Genomic DNA, 20,049 nt, shown 5'->3' on the forward strand with positions numbered 1-20,049 from the left:
TTTCTGGAAGACTGGAAGAGAGGAAGAAACAAATAATTTGGGTGCTTCCCCAGCTGTATTGACTTTAGACGCTGGCTAACATCATTTTCCACTCTTGAGCCCATTTCCTAGTCTTGTGTCTGTTTTGTGAAAAACTGGGTCTCGTTTATTAATATTTCCTCTAAGCATATCTTCATCACCTATTCCCTTAATCTAATCCAGAGATCAAGAAACAGAGGTGGAGACATCATATATCCCAGACACCCCACCCCTTCCTGGTGATGTTTTTAACTGCATAGGATGTGATTATTATTTTTATTTATTTATTTTTTTTTTGCGGTACGCGGGCCTCTCACTGTTGTGGCCTCTCCCGTTGCGGAGCACAGGCTCCGGACGCGCAGGCTCAGCGGCCACGGCTCACGGGCCCAGCCGCTCCACGGCATGTGGGATCCTCCCGGACCGGGACACGAACCCGTGTCCCCTGCATCGGCAGGCGGACTCCCAACCACTGCGCCACCAGGGAAGCCCCGGATGTGATTATTTTAAATTGCCTTGACTGGATATGTATTTGCTCAGTTGGCTTTTGTTTTCTTAGTTGAGTATTTTGAGGAATGTTTGATTGTGCTTTCTGATTTTTCAACAACACTTACCGTTTCAAGAAATATTTTAAAAGGGTATTGTATCAGTTACTTCAGAATGACCTAAATAACAATAAAACATTCCTCATTAGATGGTGAAAAGTCACAGTAAAAAAACAAAAAACTGGGCACATTTCTTAAATTTCTGTTTCTTATTTGTCCAGATTAAACTCAAAAATTATATATGCTTAAGATTACCAGTAATATTGGTAATCTTTTTTTTTTTTTTTGCGGTACGTGGGCCTCTCACTGTTGTGGCCTCTCCCGTTGCGGAGCACAGGCTCCGGACATGCAGGCTCAGCGGCCATGGCTCATGGGCCCAGCCGCTCCATGGCATGTGGGATCCTCCCGGACTGGGGCACGAACCCATGTCCCCTGCATCGGCAGGCGGACTCTCAACCACTGCACCACCAGGGAAGCCCGGTAATCTTAATTTTGATCTAAGAATTTTCAACTGAATAGATTTAAAATTAGAAGGATGCAGCTCATATGAAAAATAACATATATGTCATATTTTGTAGTTTATTGTGAAAAAAAGTGTGTTTTATGTGCAAAGTTGTTTCTATCTATATAATGTCTAAAAGTCAGTTTGAAGTAATAAGCGAATGACAAATTTACTAGAACAATAATCACCAGTTTTCACTTTTAACCACTTGATTTGCCATGAGTCAATGTCTGGGATAAACTGGCCATTTTAGATTACTTTTTTTTTTTTTTTGGTCACACTGCATGGTTTGCAGGATCTTAGTTCCCTGACCAGGGATTGAACCTGGGCCCTGGCTGTGAAAGCGCCAAGTCCTAACCACTGGACTGCCAGGCAGCTCCCCTAGATTATTTTTATTTTAACAGGCAACATGACATCAGAAGTGTCCAATTTTGTGCCAGATAATGTTTAAAAACATAAACCACATATTCAAATTATTTATTATATTTATGGATCTCTGTTTGATGTTGATGATTTTTGTATTCAAGAGGTTCACAGAATTCTGAGAGGAATTAAGATGAGCCTATGATCTTCATTTGACCAAATACAGGAGGAACTGTCTGATGGCGTTCTCTAGGAAATACACACAGTATTCAAAACGCGGATAATGCACTGCGGCCACTTTGGCTAATATCCCTGTATTCTAATGTTTTTAGAAAGGTCACATGTATAACAAATTAGTTAGTAGTAATACTTGCCATTATTACAAATAAAGCCCCCAATTTCTCCTTCATGTACTTCAGTTTCAGGTAGGTGTTCTTGGACAGCAGGTGGCTTTCTTCCATGTGGTGATTCAGGGAACCAGGCCTATTTCATCTTATGACTCTGCCATCTTCTAAAACTACAGAGTCCTCTGTTTCCAGCCAACAGGAGGGCAAAAAAAGCATCGATGAGAACACTAAGCCTTAAAGGGGCAGGCCTTCACTTTTGTTCACATCCCATTGGCTAAAACTTAAATCACATGACTTTAACTGAAAGGAAACCTGGGAAATAGAGTATGGCTGTGTTCTCAGGAGGAACAGAACACTAGTGGTCTTTGCCACGCCTACAATTTCATATGCTCCTAAAATGAGGACAAGCACCAACTTACTAGGGCTAGTTTTGTCACTAAGGAATTGTGGAAAATTAAGCAGGAACCTCTTTACCTTTTTGTATTATTTGGTCTCAGAGGTCACTGTGTAAAAGAAAAGAGAGATATCAAATAAACACATTAATAAATATACAATTGCAAAGTAATGTAGGCTCCATGAGAGCATGGACCATGCCTCTATGGCACCTAAAACACTGCTTGGTGCATAGTAGGTGCTCAGCAATAATTGTTGAATGAATGCATGCCTAAAGGCATGAATGAATGAATGAAAATGTATGACAGAAATGAATAGGTGCTATGAAAGAAAGCAGTAGGGGAAACTGAATTCTTTGGGGCGATCAGGGAAGGTCTTTCTGAGGAAATAATATTGACGTTGAAACCTGAAGAATGAGTACAATTTAGCAAAGAGAAGAGTTGGGTGGTAGACAGAAGTTTGCAGGCAGGGAGAACATCAGGTTCAAAGGACCCAAGTTGGGAAGAGATTGAGACATTCAAGAGGCTAGTGTAACAGAAACCCAGAGGGACCAGAGGGTAATGCTGCAAGACAGGCTAGAAGAGTAGGCAAGGAGTCTGATATGTTCAGCCTTTTGGTCTTTCCTGCAGGCACAGTGGAGAGCCAATGAAAAGGATAATGAAGGAAAAGGTGTGATGTGATCCTATTTTCATTTTAAAAGATCATTGCAGCTTTCTGGGAAGAATGGATTGAAGTAGAGTAAGAGTAGAAGTAGACTAGTTACGAGGCTATTTCATTTTTTAAAAGTCTTATTGAAGTATAGTTGATTTACAATGTTGTGTTAGTTTCAGGTGTCCAGCAAAGTGATTCAGTTATACATATGTTATATATATATATTCTTTTTTTGATTCTTTTCCATTATAGGTTGTTACAAGATATTGGGTATAGTTCCCTGTGCTATACAGTAGGTCCTTGATGGTTATCTCTTTTTATATAGTAGTGTGTATATTTTAATCCCAAACTCTTAATTAATCCCTCCCCCTCCTTTCCCCTTTTATATACATGAATATTACTTACCCATAAAAAAGAATGAAACAATGTCATTTGCAGCAACATGGATGGACCTAGAGATTATTATGCTAAGTGAAGTTAGTCAGAAAGAGAAAGACAAATTTCATACGATATTGCTTATATGTGTAATCTAAAAAAAGTGATACAAATGAACTTATGTACAAAACAGGAAGAGTCTCACAGACATAAAAAACAAACTTATGGTTACCAAAGGAGGGTGTTTCAAATCATCCCAATAAGATGACCAAACCAGGGCAGTGTTTTAGAGCAAGGTAGAGGCAGAGCAGATGGAGACACTTGAAATACATGTTGTGGGTAAAGGGAAATTGGAGCAGAAGGACATATACAGCAATAGAGTTCTCTGGTTCTATACTGCATGCTTGTTCTCTTTGAAATGTCCTTTCAATGACTGTGCTATCACTCGAAGCAAACCTCTCAAAATATTTAGTTTTGCTTCCTTCAGATTCTTTTAGAAGCTTTGTCCCAACGCTGAAGATTTGCCTAAAGATCAGTCAAATAACAGGCATTTAAAGTTTGGCTAAATTCTTGAGGTTCGTCAAAACTCACTCTGGATTATGTTGTATTTCTGCTTCTCTTTGTCTTCAAGAAATTAGGCAAATTGCATAATTAAAGTGGAGGGTTTTGTGTGCGTGTGTGTGTGTGGATGTGTAAATCTTTAGGGTCCAAATATTTTACCCATAACATTTGTTTTAAAAGGTAAATTTTGGGCCACCTTTAGTATCTTCTTAATGTGGTACTATTCTAATTTTTCGATTTAATGTCTTAGGAAGTAATCCAAATATTGTAATCATGTTAAAACTTTATCCTTGAAGCTAGTGTTCTCCTATTTCAGAGTTAGTTGTAATGGCTCAGGCCTTTATTAGAATTTCTTTAGAGATAAGAACGCTCTGTACTGAGGACTGGAAATTTGATGCTCATGAATTCCATTCTGCTCTCCTCCATTTCGCATTCATTCTTGGCTTACAAATTTATCTCTGTCTGTATTTATCATCTTGAAAACGCACATCACAGTGATTTCCCAGAGGTGTTAGGAGGGCTATTTTAGTGTTTATCCATCAGGTTTTAAGACAATCTGAGCAAAAGAATGTTATGACTTAGGAATTGATATGTCCGCAAAATGGCTTCTTCGAACAAGTAAGAATGGCTGTGAATCCCTGGCAAATTTCCTTTACGGACATTATACCCACAATCAGTGAAATACATCCAGTAGGTTCCCTGCCTCATTCTAAAGACAGAGCCTCATTTCTGGGATTCTTCTGGCAACAGCATTTACATGTATGAAATATTTCCACTTGAAATAATGTGAATAGTTTTCACCCAAATGTGCTATTTGTGCTACAAATCAGTAGATGAAATTCTTTGATGGCCTGTTGATCTCTGGAGAGGAAAAACTGGGGTGGGGTGGAGAGTGTGATTTTTACAAAGAAAAATTTTTTTGCTTGTTTCTGCCGAACACATCAATGTTTATAATCTTATGTTTTCATTTTGTGTCTAGTGTGATAGTCTTTACTTTCTCTTTGATATATGCCCCATTCCGTATAAAAACACTTTTCCAAAAATCTTTAAAGACATTTCTTTTGTTTTTCTCCTGCTCTTTCCTGTCATGTAGCCACCTCACGCCAGGATTATGCTATATGTGATCCAAAGCAACCATAGGAAATTGAAAACTCTTATAAATTCACTTTGTTGTTCTGACATTAGTTTGTATGTGGTGGTAGGCTAGGAATATAAAAATGGCATAAAGTTTGCTTTCAGATTCCAAGGTGTTCCTTATAAATCCAGTCAGGTATTTGGAAAATTCACTTATCTCAAAACTGGTACTTCTCACTCCACCAAAAAAAAAAAAAAAAAAAAAATAGAGTCCAGGGCTCAAAGTTTTAGATAAAGTTAATTACACGGGAGAATTTGAGAGTCAAAGGAATCTTACATTTTTTTTAAAGATTCCCCACTGCACAGAACAGCCCAGCAAATCTCAGATTACACTGCATTCTGACACCGGGCACAGAAAATGAAAATCCTCACATCCTAAAAGCGAAGTGTTTGAAGAGAAAAAGTTGACCTTCCAAGCACCTGAATTTACTGCCAAAGCACTAAAAACGAACTATAAGCAGAAAAAGTATGAGTCAGGTGAACTCTTCATTCTACTTCAAGGGTGAAGTTCCAGTTATATGAATCAACAGAAAACGGTGAAAGAGGTGTGCGGGTGTGGGTGTGGGTGTGAGTGTGTGTTGTTTTCCCTACTTGTACACACCTGCTTTGCTTCTATGCCGCCCTTGGGACATAGTCTTTTTATAGTAATGGTGGTAATTAGATCCTTTCCTTTTTAGATGCTCTTAATCATCTTTTGGATTCAGAGCCAGTGTCTCTACCTCAAAATAGGATGAAAATTCAGGTTCTTACTTAGTCTGTGGCACCCCTGGTCACTCCCAGTACTCAATGAATATTTACTGAGTTTGGAGACAGACACTATACCAGGTCTGTATGAAAAAGCTGCCACAATTGAGTATTTATGAATATCCGTTCTAATGTCAGTAAAGAATATAAAATTAGTGCATTGAATCAGACTCTTGGTCCTGTTAGAAACGCTTTTTTGTTACAGTGGCACCAGGAGATGTGTTATGAAAGAATGTAGTTATTCTTCTTACTGTCAGATTAAGAATTTGCCTCTAAATCCTAATGTTCGTTAGTAATTTATTACAGCTCCATGACTCATGAGTCATATGAATGTTTAAAAATTACTTTCCATTTCCAACCTACTCGTAGTAATATTAAGAGTACATTCTTATGGGTCTTAAACTTACCTCTTTGAAGTTTCAGTGAATTTCCAGTGAATACATTGTTGTCATCTTTTCCAGATCATTCAAAGCTTTATACACTTCAGATCTTCTTTTTAATACCCTACATTTTTTAGCCTGTCTTTATACAGCTACCTCCCTATTCCCTTTAGATATTTCATATATATCTTGTGAGCTGTGGTAGCGAGAACTACAAGTGGTACTTAAGGGATAGACACAGTGTTTTTGTAAGGTGGTCAGATTTTATTTCTGTATAATTGTATCTGTGCTTTCATTTCCTTATTACGTTCCTCATAAGACACTATGAGGATTCAATGAGGTAACGCTTGCAAAGTAACTAGCGCAGTGCTTGGTATGGTAAGCACGCAATCGATGTTAATTGTTACTATTGAATTTTATGATATTTTAATGACCATATACCATGGCCAGCCACTTTTAGTTTTTAAAACCTGGGTTCCCCTCATTCAATAATATGGGATATGCTCCAGTCAGATGAACATTCCTAATACTCATGTCTGAACTTGTCTGTTTCATTCATGCAACAAATTCATTTAATGAGTATTATAGGAATTGAACTAGGTCCTGGTAATACAGCTCCCAGATAGGTAAGGTCTCTGCATTTGAAGAGCCCACAAACAGGGAAGACTAACAATAGACATGTAATTACAATAAGGTGCCAGGAGATGTACAGAATCAACGGGACAGCATAAAAGGGGGAGCCAACCTAGTCCAGGGGGCAGGTAGGTTTCCTGGAAGAAGTGATGGTAAAGCTGAGACCTGGGGGTAAGTAAGAGTTAGCCAAACAGAGGGGGCAGAAGAAGGACAAAAGTGAAAAGATTACCAGAAGGAAAAGTACATGTAATACTAGGAGGGGAAAGAAAATGCTGTTTACTGAGGAACTGAACAAAGTCCAGCATGAATGGAGAAGGGAGTAATAGAGAAGGCTGGAGACGTGGGCAGGCACCAGATCTCAGAAAGCCTTGGGATTCACGTCAAGGAGTTTGGACTGTGTCCTGCAGTAGCTACGAAACTGTCCGTGGCATATCTTCATCCATCTAATATCATTTGCCCTCTTTAACTACATTCTATGCGGTTCAGCCCCATGCTATTTTTGTTGTTGTTTTGTTTTTTTTTTTTCTCTCTTTTTTTAAATTGAAGTGTAGTTGATTTACAGTGCTGTGTTTCAGGTGTACAGCAAAGTGATTCACATACACACACACACACACACACATGCATATATATATATTCTTTTTCAGATTCTTTTCCATTATAGTTTATTACAAGATATTGAATATAGTTCCCTATACTGTAGGTCCTTGCTGTTCATCTATTTTATATATAGTAGTGTGTATATGTTAATCCCAAACTCCTAATTTATCCCTCCCCTACTCTTTTCCCCTTCGGTAACTATAAGTTTGTTTTCTGTGTCTGTGAGTCTATTTCTGTTTCGTAAGTAAGTTCATTTGTGTCATATTTTAGATTCCACATATAAGCCATATCATATGATATTTGTCTTTGTCTGTCTGGCTTACATCACTTAGTGTGATAATCTCTAGGTCCAGCCCCATGATTTTGAAGCCCCTTTCCCATTAGTTCCCCAACATAACCCTGCCCACTGTCCACATGCCCATGTGTTTACTTATTTCCTTGACTGAAATGTCCTTCCTCAAAGTCTGCAGTTCAATTCAGGAAGCATTTGCTGAGTAACTGGTGTGTGCCGGGCATTGTGCTCCTTCATCCCTCCAATGTCTTTTCATCCATCCATTCATTTATTTATTCTATAAATATTTATTAAGCACCAACATATAGAGGGAGCCATGCTACGTTTAAATGACACTTCTTCAGTGAAGGCCCCCAGATGGCCCAGCTGGACTAATCTCTTCCACTTTTCTTCATCCTCTGGAATCCTAATATCGTGAATGCATCTCTCCTCTGGCTCTTGGTACTTTTGATACCACATTACAGCTAATTACCTCATGAGTCTGAGTAATGAGTAGTGAGTCTTCATTACTCTACAAGATCTCCGTGCTATAGGGCAGGGGTCCCAAACCCCCGGGCAGTGGACCGGTAGCAGTCCACAGCCTGTTAGGAACTGGGCTGCACAGCAGGAGGTGAGTGGCGGGCGAGCGAGCCAAGCTTCACCTGCCGCTCCCCATCGCTCCCCATCGCTCGCATTACCGCCTCAACCATCCCCCACCCCACCCCCGGTCTGTGGAAAAATTGTCTTCCATGAAACCGGTTCCTGGTGCCAAAAAGGCTGGGGAACACTGCTATAGGGGACAGAGTTCAGGTCCAATTTATCATTGTATTTTCCAGAGCTCATAACTTCACACTATGAGCTGCAATGTTCATAATAAATACATAAATGAGTGAATACATTTTCTGGAAATGGATAAGAATAACCTTATTTTGGTGCTTTCTGATGACCCACATTGTCAAGCAGAGCAATTAAATTATTTGTTTCAAAGTGATTAAGCCTAAATCTAGTACAATTCCTCGAAAAAATTAGTTTCTTACAAGAGTCCAAGATTTACATAAATACCTCATAGGTGGATAATATTTTATTAAGGCTTACACGTCTCAAGTATTCAATACTTGAAACTATCACCTCTAAGATCAGCTCTTATGCTTTTTGTATATTCTTATAATTACATTCAATCAGAAAAGAGGAAAACTAGAGTGGGCTTCTACCTGTTGATTGCTAAAAATAACATTCTTCCTCGCCTTAGCTTTTCAGTTTTACAGCTCTCTGCATGGATTTACCATTAGCACTTTTAGTGATTACTGCTGCATTTCCTAAGCACACCCGTCGTACTTGTGGCAGGTTCTGTTATTCACAGTGAATACTGGACTTGAATCCTGATTGTCTCCCCAATGAATGCTATAGTTGAGGCTTGATTCTCTCCAGTGTGTTAGTGGTCAGTTTGAATAAAAGGACAAGGAGAAAACACTTAGCCCTAAGGAATTTTAAAGTATCACTGTGGAATCTGTGCTGAAATTCCAAACAGTTTTGAACTAGAGACCCATGATACAGATCTTCAGATACATGGGCCATTTCAGCCAGTTTGTACTTATGAAGACTTGCTAATGCTGTCTGAGCTTTATTTGAAACTGTGTAAAAGGGTTTGAGGACTTTCCTTGCCAGCTGTCAGAGGACATTTTAGATAATCTGCTAAAGCCAACATTCAGAGTGTTCTTCAGAGAGGAAGTCTGGGTTAGGGTGGTGGCTCAGCAAGGAACTGTGGACTTAGTTATGGGCTTGGGTGGCCTCAGTCATTCACCTGGTTGCCATACTCCATTTTCTGTGATTGGACAATGTTCTTCCAGCTTGAGTAGTGATATCTCAGCTGATATAACAGAGCTGTTGTGAATTGACAGGGAGGAGATTTTCACTTAGGAAATGACTCTTTGTGGGAATGTAAATTGGTGCAGCCACTATGGAGAATAGTATGGAGGTTCCTCGGAAAACTGAAAGTAGAGTTACCGTATGATCCAGCAACCCCACTCCTGGGCATATACCCAGGAAAGACGAAAACTCTAGTTCAAAAAGATACACCTACACCAGCAGCACTATTTACAATAGCCAAGACACAGAAGCAACCTAAATGTCCATCAACAGAGGAATGGATAAAGAAGATGTGGTACATATATACAATGGAATATTACTCAGCCATAAAAAAGAATGAAATAATGCCATTTGCGGCAATATGGATGGATGTAGAGATTATCATACTAAGTGAAATAAGTCATACTAAGTGAAATATGTCATACAAAGACAAATATCATATGATATCACTTACATGTGGAATCTAAAAAAATGATGCAAAGGAACTTATTTACAAAACAAAAGTAGACTCACAGACATAGAAAACAAACTTATGGTTACCAAAGGGAACAGGAGGGGGTGGGGGATAAATCAGGGATTTGGAATTAACAGATACACACTACTATATATAAAATAGATAAACAACAAGGACCTATAGTATAGCACATAGAACTATATTCAATATCTTGTAATAACCTATAATAGAGAGGAACCTGAAGAAGAATATATATATGTATGTATAACTGAATCACTGTGATGTATACCTGAAACACTGTAAATCAACTATACTACAATAAAAATTTTTTTAATTAAAAAAATGACTCTTTGGAAATACTCCTGTGCTCCCATTTCTATTTAGTTACTTTCCCCTCCTCACCCTGGTTAATAATCCTTGAGCAGTTACCAGTTATTGAGTATCTAGCTGTATGCTAGGTACAATACATTCATTATCTAAGTTAATCCACAAGATTACTCTAAGTAAGCACTAGTATTATCCTTAGATTAAAGATAAGCAGATACTTTTAGAGAAAATAAGTAATAGCTATAATTTCATGCTCTTGGCCACTATACTGTACTCCTGCATTTTGCCAGTGTATATTCAGAGCATGCAGTACCTTTAACACTAGCTGGTGCATAGCACAGGGAGATCAGCTCAGTTCTTTGTGACCACCTAGAGGGGTGGGATAGGGAGGGTGGGAGGGAGACGCAAGAGGAAGGGGCTATGGGGATGTATGTATACATACAGCTGATTCACTTTGTTATACAGCAGAAACTTAACACACCATTGTAAAGCAATTATACTCCAATAAAGATGTTAAAAAAAAAAAAAAAGACTAGCTGGAACAGAGCTCAGTTGTGAAAGTTAATCCCTTGGGCACATTCTGGAAGCAAACCTCATACTCTGAGCCCCAAATGCAGAAGATTTTGGAACTCATCTTCCATGTAGGATAATTTTCCGCTATGTATGTATTTAGGAAGTTGGGTAAAATTATATATATAATAGAATTATATTATATATATAATATAACATTATATTCTATATATATATAGAATATTAAGGAATTCTTTTAGTAATATATGTAATTTTTTTCAGAACCCTGTAGCATGCTGACAACATATGGTATTCTCTTATTCAGCCGGGCAAAATCTGGTAGTCAGGCAAGTAAACTGCTGGGTTCAAGAAATGACCTTCCCACAGTACAGCCACCTACCCCCAGCCTTCTCTGGGTCACTTATTGGAAATCACTGCCTCCCTTTCTCTCACACAATTGGTGGTACTTTGGGGTAAGAGGAAGATGAACATCAGCCTGGCATAAGCCGGATCATTCTCCCCGCAACCAGGGCCTCCTCTCCCCTCCCCCACACCATCATTCCCCTGCTTAAAGATGCTCAGAATCCTACTTGCTTAACTTTATCTGGTAAAGGCAACAGTGGTTAAAAGCATAGCTATGCAGGTATGTGTTTTTGAGTATTCTGTTCATCATTATTAACTATTATTAGATGAGAAGGAAAAACTCTTAGATATGTTAAGCTTATGTGTTTTCATCTTTTGTCACGGCAATTTTATTGGTTTAATTTCTAATATTTTCTAAAAATATTCAAAGGGTCACTACTCTGGTTAAATTATGTTCTCTTTCCTATAAGTACTTACGTTTACTGTTAGTACTGCTAGATAAATTTTTCTGGAAGTTAGATTGCCTGAGTATTTTTCTAGCATTTGAGTACATTAAAACTCTTATTTTGATGGAGTATGAAAGGGCTGGTCTTTCCAGGAGTCTTATATTTGTGCCATGGAGTAGATAGACTCTCTGGGGAAGAAAGTCAATATTCATACACACAAAGAAATTGAGTTGTCAATTTTCCTTACTCTTAAACCTATCAACTTTCCATTCTACCCTTAAATGAGCAGACAAGGGATGCTTCACATACACTCCCGCCCCCAACACACACACATGCACATATGCTTATACACACGCTCACAGTAATATTTAATTGTTGACTGTTTCTCTTGCTGCAGATGAAAGAATTAAGTTATACAAATGGACTTTATGTTCTTGACCACCATTCTGTGCTTTGAGGAATACCATTACAGGATGGCTTTATATCATTGTCAAATTTTAGCACAGTTGATAAGTTCCTTTTATAAAGCTATAGTTATAAGTTCTTTTTATTTCTTTAATTAGGCATATCTCAGTCATGAGTTCATTTCCAATTTTAATGTTGCTAAACACTAAGCACAGACTGTCAATCCTAGAAAAGGTGAAGTAAGCCATTCATTAAAGCAATTCATCATGGTGAAGCCAGTGAAAGCTATATACTTCGTTTTTGTTTATTTTTAATTTAAGTATAGTTGATTTATCATGTTTCAGCTAGCATGTACATGATGTATCATGTAGAGCAAAGTGAAGTAAGCCATTCATTAAAGCAATTCATCATGGTGAAGCCAGTGAAAGCTATATACTTCGTTTTTGTTTATTTTTAATTTAAGTATAGTTGATTTATCATGTTTCAGCTAGCATGTACATGATGTATCATGTACAGCAAAGTGATTCAGTTTTAGATATATATTTTTCAGATCCTTTTCCATTATAGGTTATTACAAGATATTGAATATAGTTCCCTGTGCTATATAGTAGGTCCTTGTTGTTCATCTGTTTTATATATAGTAGTGTGTACCTGTTAATCCGTACTTTATCCCCCCCTCTTTGCCCTTTGGTAACCGTAAGTTTGTTTTCTATATCTGTGAGTCTATTTCTGTTTTGTAAATAAGTTTCTTTGTATCATTGTTTTAGATTCCACAAATAAGTGATATCATATTATATTTGTCTTTCTCTGTCTGACTTTCTTCACTTAGTATGATAATCTCTAGGTTCATCCATGTTGCTGCAAATGGCAATATTTCATTGTTTGTTTATGGCTGAGTAATATTCCATTGTATATATGTACCACATCTTCTTCGGAAGATCTATACTTTTGAGTTTTATTTCATGCCAGGAATCACATTCAAGAGAACAGAGGGGCTCCTCTTACCTTTAATGTCTGAGAATCATGTCATTTTTCTTCTTCTGTTAATGGTGAAGCCATGCTAAAAGGACTTGAGATGAACTGTCAATCACTATTAACCCCTTTCTTCCTGAACTTCCAGGTCAGGGAGCAATCTGAAGTTGCTTTTTACTCTCATGTCGAAGCCTTCCAAGCCCTGTCAGTTTTCCCAAACCATGTTTTACAGTTGTCACAGCTGCCATCAGTGGTGTGGCTTTTCTTTGTTTGGTTTCTCTGAAAGAGTAAGCCCGTAAAACCTTAGAATATGTAGGAGTCCTTAATTTTGTTATATTTCTTGGTGATAAATCTAGGATAAAGACAAGAGAAAATTCTAACTATTAGATGGTGAAATGTTTTGTTTAACACTGTAATGCAGTTATCTAAAATTTTGTGCAATTAAGTCAGTCTGCTTTACATAATCTTTCCATATTTGTAGTCTTACTTAACATCTTTTAAATCGCAACCATTGGAATCAGATAATATAAGATTGCTGTGCTACAAATGCTGGAAGCTTCTGCTAGGTTGCCTAAATTTTTCTTGCTTTGTATGTTTTCCAAATATAGTCACTTTTTTTTATGTTGCTCAGAAACACTTGTCCAGAATTTAGATGAAAAAATAAACTTGTCAAAAAGTTAAATGTGGTATAAACCAGTTTCCTTTCACTGTCCAAACTGAAAAGATTTTTTAAAAATTACCCAAAGTGGTGGTAAAAGTGTTTATCTAGTTTTGATCCCTTATGAAAAGGTTCATATTGTACCACTTAATGTAACATTCAAATTTTTTAAATAAGAAAGCATGCATATGAAAAATATCTGAAAAATTATTAAAATACGAACCTGTTAATTTTCTTTAAAACATTTCTGTAACTTTACATGAATTCACTAAATTTTGTATATATCAATTTAAGGAAAGAAGAATACTAGAAAGAGATTTTATGGGTGTATAATGAGCCATTCTCCAATAGAAGTCCCCCTTGCATAGCTTTAAATGAAGAAACATTTGAGGAACTTCACTCTTTCTTCCAACTAGTTCAGGAGCCAAGAACATCACTACCGTTTTATTGCTAGAATATTCCATTGGACAATCGTTCAGACTGGCCCAGTCACCATCAGTGAGCCCTCTGTTCAGCTCTTTGTTTTCCAGCTGTACTCATAAAAAGTAAAGTCAATAGTTAAAGTTAAAATGGATGAAAGAGAAATTTAAGGGTAAGAGGTGAATGGCTTTGGAGCCCCAAATTGGCATCTGTTCAACTCCAGGCCTCCACAGTCCTCAAAGTAGATGATGGCTAAGATGAAGAAGAAAAGAAGCTGGGTGACATATCTGATTCATGGACTAAAACTAAAAAGGATGGAGCAGCAAGGTACAAGAGAAAGGCTGCTAGGAACCTGTCAACACCAGCCAGAATTTAGGGGGATAATTTAATAGCACTGAGAAATCACACTCAAAACACAAAACACACATTCAGGCAAATCTGGAAAGTATGACTTTTCACTGGTTGATTTTAAAAAGCCAAATCAGTGTCTGGATCTTGCTTTTATCAAAATCCTTATTAAGTCAAAGTTTTAGCCCAATGTGTTATGATCCAGTTGGTACCACCACAGCCAAATCATTCTTGAGAGCATCTATATCTAAAACAGATTGAAAAGTTCAGGAAGCTACACCAATTCATTTCTACAGAGCTCATTTTGTTCTCCTCTAAGAGCGATGAGAGGAAAACATTTTCAGCATCTTTGGCGGTCCCTTTCATTCTTAGTAAGGTGGCCAGAATTAAATGAACTATGACAAATGCCCCTTCACCCCTGGACCTAAAGTTGAGGCCAACTGGACATTTAAGGTAGGATGTCTTCCAGGGCTTTGGCTTACGTTGTACCCATTCTTTGGTGTAGATCTCCAAGTCAGCACCTTGAATGGAACTTTGAAGCCTGTAATTTTTCAGTGACCCACTACCATGGCCCCCTTCCTATCCCTTGTGTGTGTGTGTGTGTGTGTGTGTGTGTGTGTGTGTGAGAGAGAGAGAGAAAGAGAGAGAGAGAGAGAGACTGGAAGGAGATGAAATCAAATAACTTCTAAAGCAGCATTGTCCAATTGAAATATAATGCGAGTCACATATGTAATTTTAAATTGTCTAGTAGCCACATTTAAAAATAGAAACAGGTGAAATTAATATAAATATATTTCACGCAACCCAATATATCAAAAATATTATCATTTCAACATGTAAGCAATATAAAAACTTATCAAAAAGATATGATTCATTATTTTTTGTTCTGTATCTTTGGAATCCAGTGTGTATATTATACTTCCAACGCATCTTAATTTGAATGAGGCACATGTGAACTGCTCAGTAGCCACAAGTAGATGGTGGCTATTGGATCGGACAGCCCGGATCTAAAACATGACTCCTTCTTAGCTCAACAGTATCCCCTTTGAAATGCCTAGCTTCTGACATTTCAGCTCTCAACCTGAGTATGTTTTTCTTCACAGAAGAAATCCATATGGATAATATCATAATCCAGGTTCCAATACAGACACACACACATGAACACACACAGGAACTCACATCCGAGCTTTAATGACCTATCCGGATTTCCTTCTAAATAAACATGAAAAAAGAAATATTTCCTCTCTCTAGGGCTTTCTGATGCAGCATGGGTACCTGTTATCTTGCACGTTAATGGGTTACCATATTTGGTGTTGTCAGAGCTGCTGACTCATGGCCCATGCTGCCGCGCTGCCCATGGTGCTTGTTTGACAGCATGCCAATGACAGCTGCCTCCAGCTTCTGAAAGGCTGACCTTGTAACAGCATTCACATTCTTTTGGGTGGCTTTTCTGACATACTCTCAACTCAAAAACTGTTTTTAAAACAAAAGTATAATGAAGTATTGAGGTTCTAAAAACAATTGTATTTCAGTTCATTAAATTATCTGAGTGTGTCAAGCAGGGCAAACCACCAAGGAAATGAATACACAGAGGGAACCATCCTTGAAAGTAGACATTTGAGCTAGAGGCATATAATACTTGGGGACAGTGTTTTAAGATAACATGGGCATCCAAGTGAAACAGGGCTGTCACAGGATCTATTTTTCAAATTTCTCAAGAACCTTTATTAGCTCTATATTACTGAGCTATTTGAAACTCTCTTTAATTTTTTCAAAATTAACTAATTTATCTCATTTCCCACCCTAAAAGTTTTTTCCTCAAGTTCAGCTTCTAAACAAGAGGATATAATATGTTCTCCATTAATTAATAAATGCTAAGCTACTATCAAATTCTTAAAACGGGGATCAAATTAGCCAGTAACTACTAGATACAACTCTAGCCAGTGGATAAGATGATCCTTCACACTGTACTCATCTCTACATGTAAAACACAATATTTACCTTTCAGCCAGCCTGCCTTCTGTTGGAGCAAAACTTTTGATTCTTTCCCTGGTGGCTAGGTCTGGAACTCTTGTGCACTCTAAGTGTTAAGTCTCTCCTCGAACTGATTTCCCAGTTCCTTCTTTCTGTTGCCTATTATCCCAGAATCTAATCTGAACTAACAGTAAAATTACCATGTGGTTCACATCTCACACAGAGTAGCCAAAGTCTGCTTTACTGATTTTAGTGAGTTTCCAGTAAATAAACAGAATGGAGTGTTCAGCTAATTGTTTTGGCACTTTGTAGCCACTAGAGGGCGATCAAGGCTCCCCTCTATCCTCCCTTCCCACCCTTGTAAACCCAATGAGTGGTGACAGAGATGAGTCAAGGGCACAGTACATTGATCCATGAAATGGAGGGGAAATGAAATTATATCTTTAGAGAAATGCAAAATATGGTAGCCTGCAAACCCTGCCAACATGTTTTGTTTGATCTATCCATTTGTAAATTTGAAGATTCCTTGTAAAAGTATGGATTTCCACCCTGACCATGAAAATAGGAATATATGGCCATACTGGGTCCATGCTTGTACTTGGGACAACCAGAGGAGCTGCTGTCTTTCACCAGGGCACACACTCTTCATTTCAATTCCATCTCTAACTCGCTCTATTATTTTTCCAACATTGAGACCAAATGGCATGTGCCACTTATAATCAAGCTTGCATCGTTGATTTCTTGTTGTGAAGAGCTGTTTGGTTTTGGATGTTTTCTGTTCTACTCAGGTCAATATCAAAAGTAATAAGAAAAATAGACCAAGTGAACCTCTTATAATTACAAGGAAAATAAGAGAGAGCATACGTCTTTGAAGAAGTAAAAAACATTCTTAGGGATAAAATATGCATGCAGAATGTGCCTGGGTCTCCTTGACTTATACCCACCTCTTTCCCCCATTTACATCATTTAGATGGGCCTATGAGCTTAGAGTTTTCCAACACTCAGAATCTCTGCCAAATTCCTGTTGGTGAGAGTGCAACATACATGTATGCACGTGTGTGTGCATACGCGCCTCACCCTTTACTGAGCAAATACCCTCATTCCCACTTTTTTCCTTAGAGACCATTTCCTTGAATTCAGTTTTCTCCACAAAGTGGTAAAATCTGGAGGACTGAGATTTGGGCAAGAGTAAATGTTGTGGGAAAGACATTTCTCAAGCGTTTGTTCTAGGCCTTAGGCAAATGGCGCCCCTGTGACTCCTTGTAATCTGGCTTTTTGATCAGTGTAACCCACTGGTAATATCCGCTTCCCTCACATGACTGTGGCAGGTGGCAGATCAGGGATTGAGAGATCATGGGTCCCCGTCAAAATCCCATCTCTCATTTGTCATCACCAACTCTAACTAGCAAGAAATCTCTCTCGTGATTGTCTACATAAGGATTTGCAAAATCAGCCTACAAAGGGCAAACTATCAATCTCTGTACTCAACTTAGTTGGAAAATATATATATATGCATGTAGCTTGTACTCACAGAGGAAATGTAGAACTAAATTTAGATTGGTGTAGCATAAACAGATTCCAGCAAACACAGTTGATATTCTGATTTACTCACATCATTGTTTCTTGATCTCAAAAAGAAGCGATAATATAAATGTTATAATCATAGTTAATACTTCTTGAGTTTACTGTGGGTCATGCACTATGCTAAGGGATCTCCTTTAATCCTTGGAACAGTTCTGGGCAGTAAGATCTGTTATTATTCCTATTTTAAAGGTGTGGAAAATGGGGCTTGGAGTGGGTAGGTAACTCAATCACTATTACATAAACATTAAATCAAAAGTGGGGTGAGATTTACCACCACTCCGTCCAACCTCAGAGCCTTCACTCAACCACCTTCTTGTATTCCCTTCCTTTTAGGCCAATGGTTCTCAAAGTGAAGTCCCAAAGACACTTTCATGGGGCCCTTGAGGCCAAAGCTATTTTAATAATAACCCTAACATATTATTTGCCATTTTGATTGTGCGAACATTTGCACTGATGATGAAAAAGTAATGGTGGATAAAATTGGTGTAATTGTATTACAAATCAAGGCAGTGGCACCAGACTGTACTGGTTAGTAATTATCTTCTTCACTGTCGTGCAAAAACAGTAAAAAACAAAGCAGGCAACGATAACAACAACAAAAATCTTAATCCATCTTGAAACTCTGATGCACATCTTTTTAATATCCTGTGTGAGGCAATGGAAAGCATAAAGTGCTCTTGAAATATATTGAGGGACGATGGGTGTCTGAGAGTAAGATTGTTTGCTGTGCAAACTGAACTAGCCACATCTTTCACAGAACAACCTGTTTTCTTGAAAGAACAACTGGCAGGCACACTATGGTTACTCAGATGTGGTATTTGGCGACGATTTCCTTGAAAATGAATGAAGGGAGCCTGTCACAGCAGAGAAAACCAACAGTATTCTCTGACAATGACAAAATTCAAAGTTGGAAGTAAAAATTAGAATTTTGGAAAGCTTACATCTGCCACTGTGAGCCTGACAGCTTCCCAATACCTAAAAGACTTTTCTGATGAGATTGATGGTGACGTTAACGAATACGACTCTTTGTTATTGAGAGTGAAATGGGTCAACATTTGGAAGATCTACGTAACTCAGTGAACCAATACTTCTCAAATGGCCAACTCATGATGTTGGAAAATCATGCATAAGTTAAAAAATCAATACAAATATGAGACAGATCATGAATTTTTGTGTAATGGACTATGCCAAGTTCATTGATGTGGTTTTAGATTCCACATGGCAACTCACCTTTAAGAAACAACACTTGTTGAGTTTCAGAGGCGAATCAAAGGAAAATATCCACAATCATCTGAAAGGCTATGAAATACTCTACCTTTCTGAACTGCATATCTGTGTAAGTTTGGAGTTTCTTCATATTCTTCAACCAAAACAACATATTGCAATAGGTTAAGTGCAGGAGCAGAAATGAAAACCCAGCTATCTTCTTTCTATGAAGCCAGAAATTAAAGAGTTTTCCAAAAATGTAAAAGCACACCCTACTTCTCACTACATTTTTTGTTTTGGAAAACATTACTATTTTATTTTTAAAAAGGTACCATTTATGTTACATTTAAAAGGTATTTACATTGTTATGTAAATACATTTATAAGTAAATTTTTTTTTAATTTCTAAGTCAATTTCTAATAAGTTAAATATTGATAGATATAACACACATAATCACAAGCTCTATGGGGCCTTCAGAACAAAAGGTTTGCGTACCTATGATGTAGGGCATAATATTTTTTTTTAACTCCAAAATGGCATGGAAATTACTGACACCAAATTAAATGTATACCTTTTATCTCCATTTTGTTAAAAGACACTCATCTTCTCTGAGTCAGATGAAAATAAGTCAGGCTCTCAGGTGTCCTCAGGGGCTACTAGGGCATCAGGCATATTCCAGGCCATCAGTCAAGGTCATAGTGCACCACTGAAGGGCAAGGCTCGAATTGGCTCCCAAAATCAGATCCTTCTGTCTCTTTATGATTTCCAGAAGAAGCACTTCTTTGTCTAAGAAAACACTCTCCATATTTTGCACATAAATATTTTTTCTGGGGAAACAAGATACATGAGATGTATTACAAACAAAAAAACAACGTTTGTCACTGAAATTGTGTCCAAATAATTGCTATTATGCAGACATGTTTTTAAATGAGAGCGAGCTTTCTGGTTAGGTTTTATGTAATATATTAGAGAAGAGTAATGTTTAAAAATGTGGAATTCTATCTG

Source organism: Delphinapterus leucas, chromosome 14 (genome assembly GCF_059928025.1).
Source record: "Delphinapterus leucas isolate spDelLeu-1000000601 "Yukka" chromosome 14, BTC_Dleu_Yukka2, whole genome shotgun sequence".
NCBI lineage: Eukaryota > Metazoa > Chordata > Mammalia > Artiodactyla > Monodontidae > Delphinapterus > Delphinapterus leucas.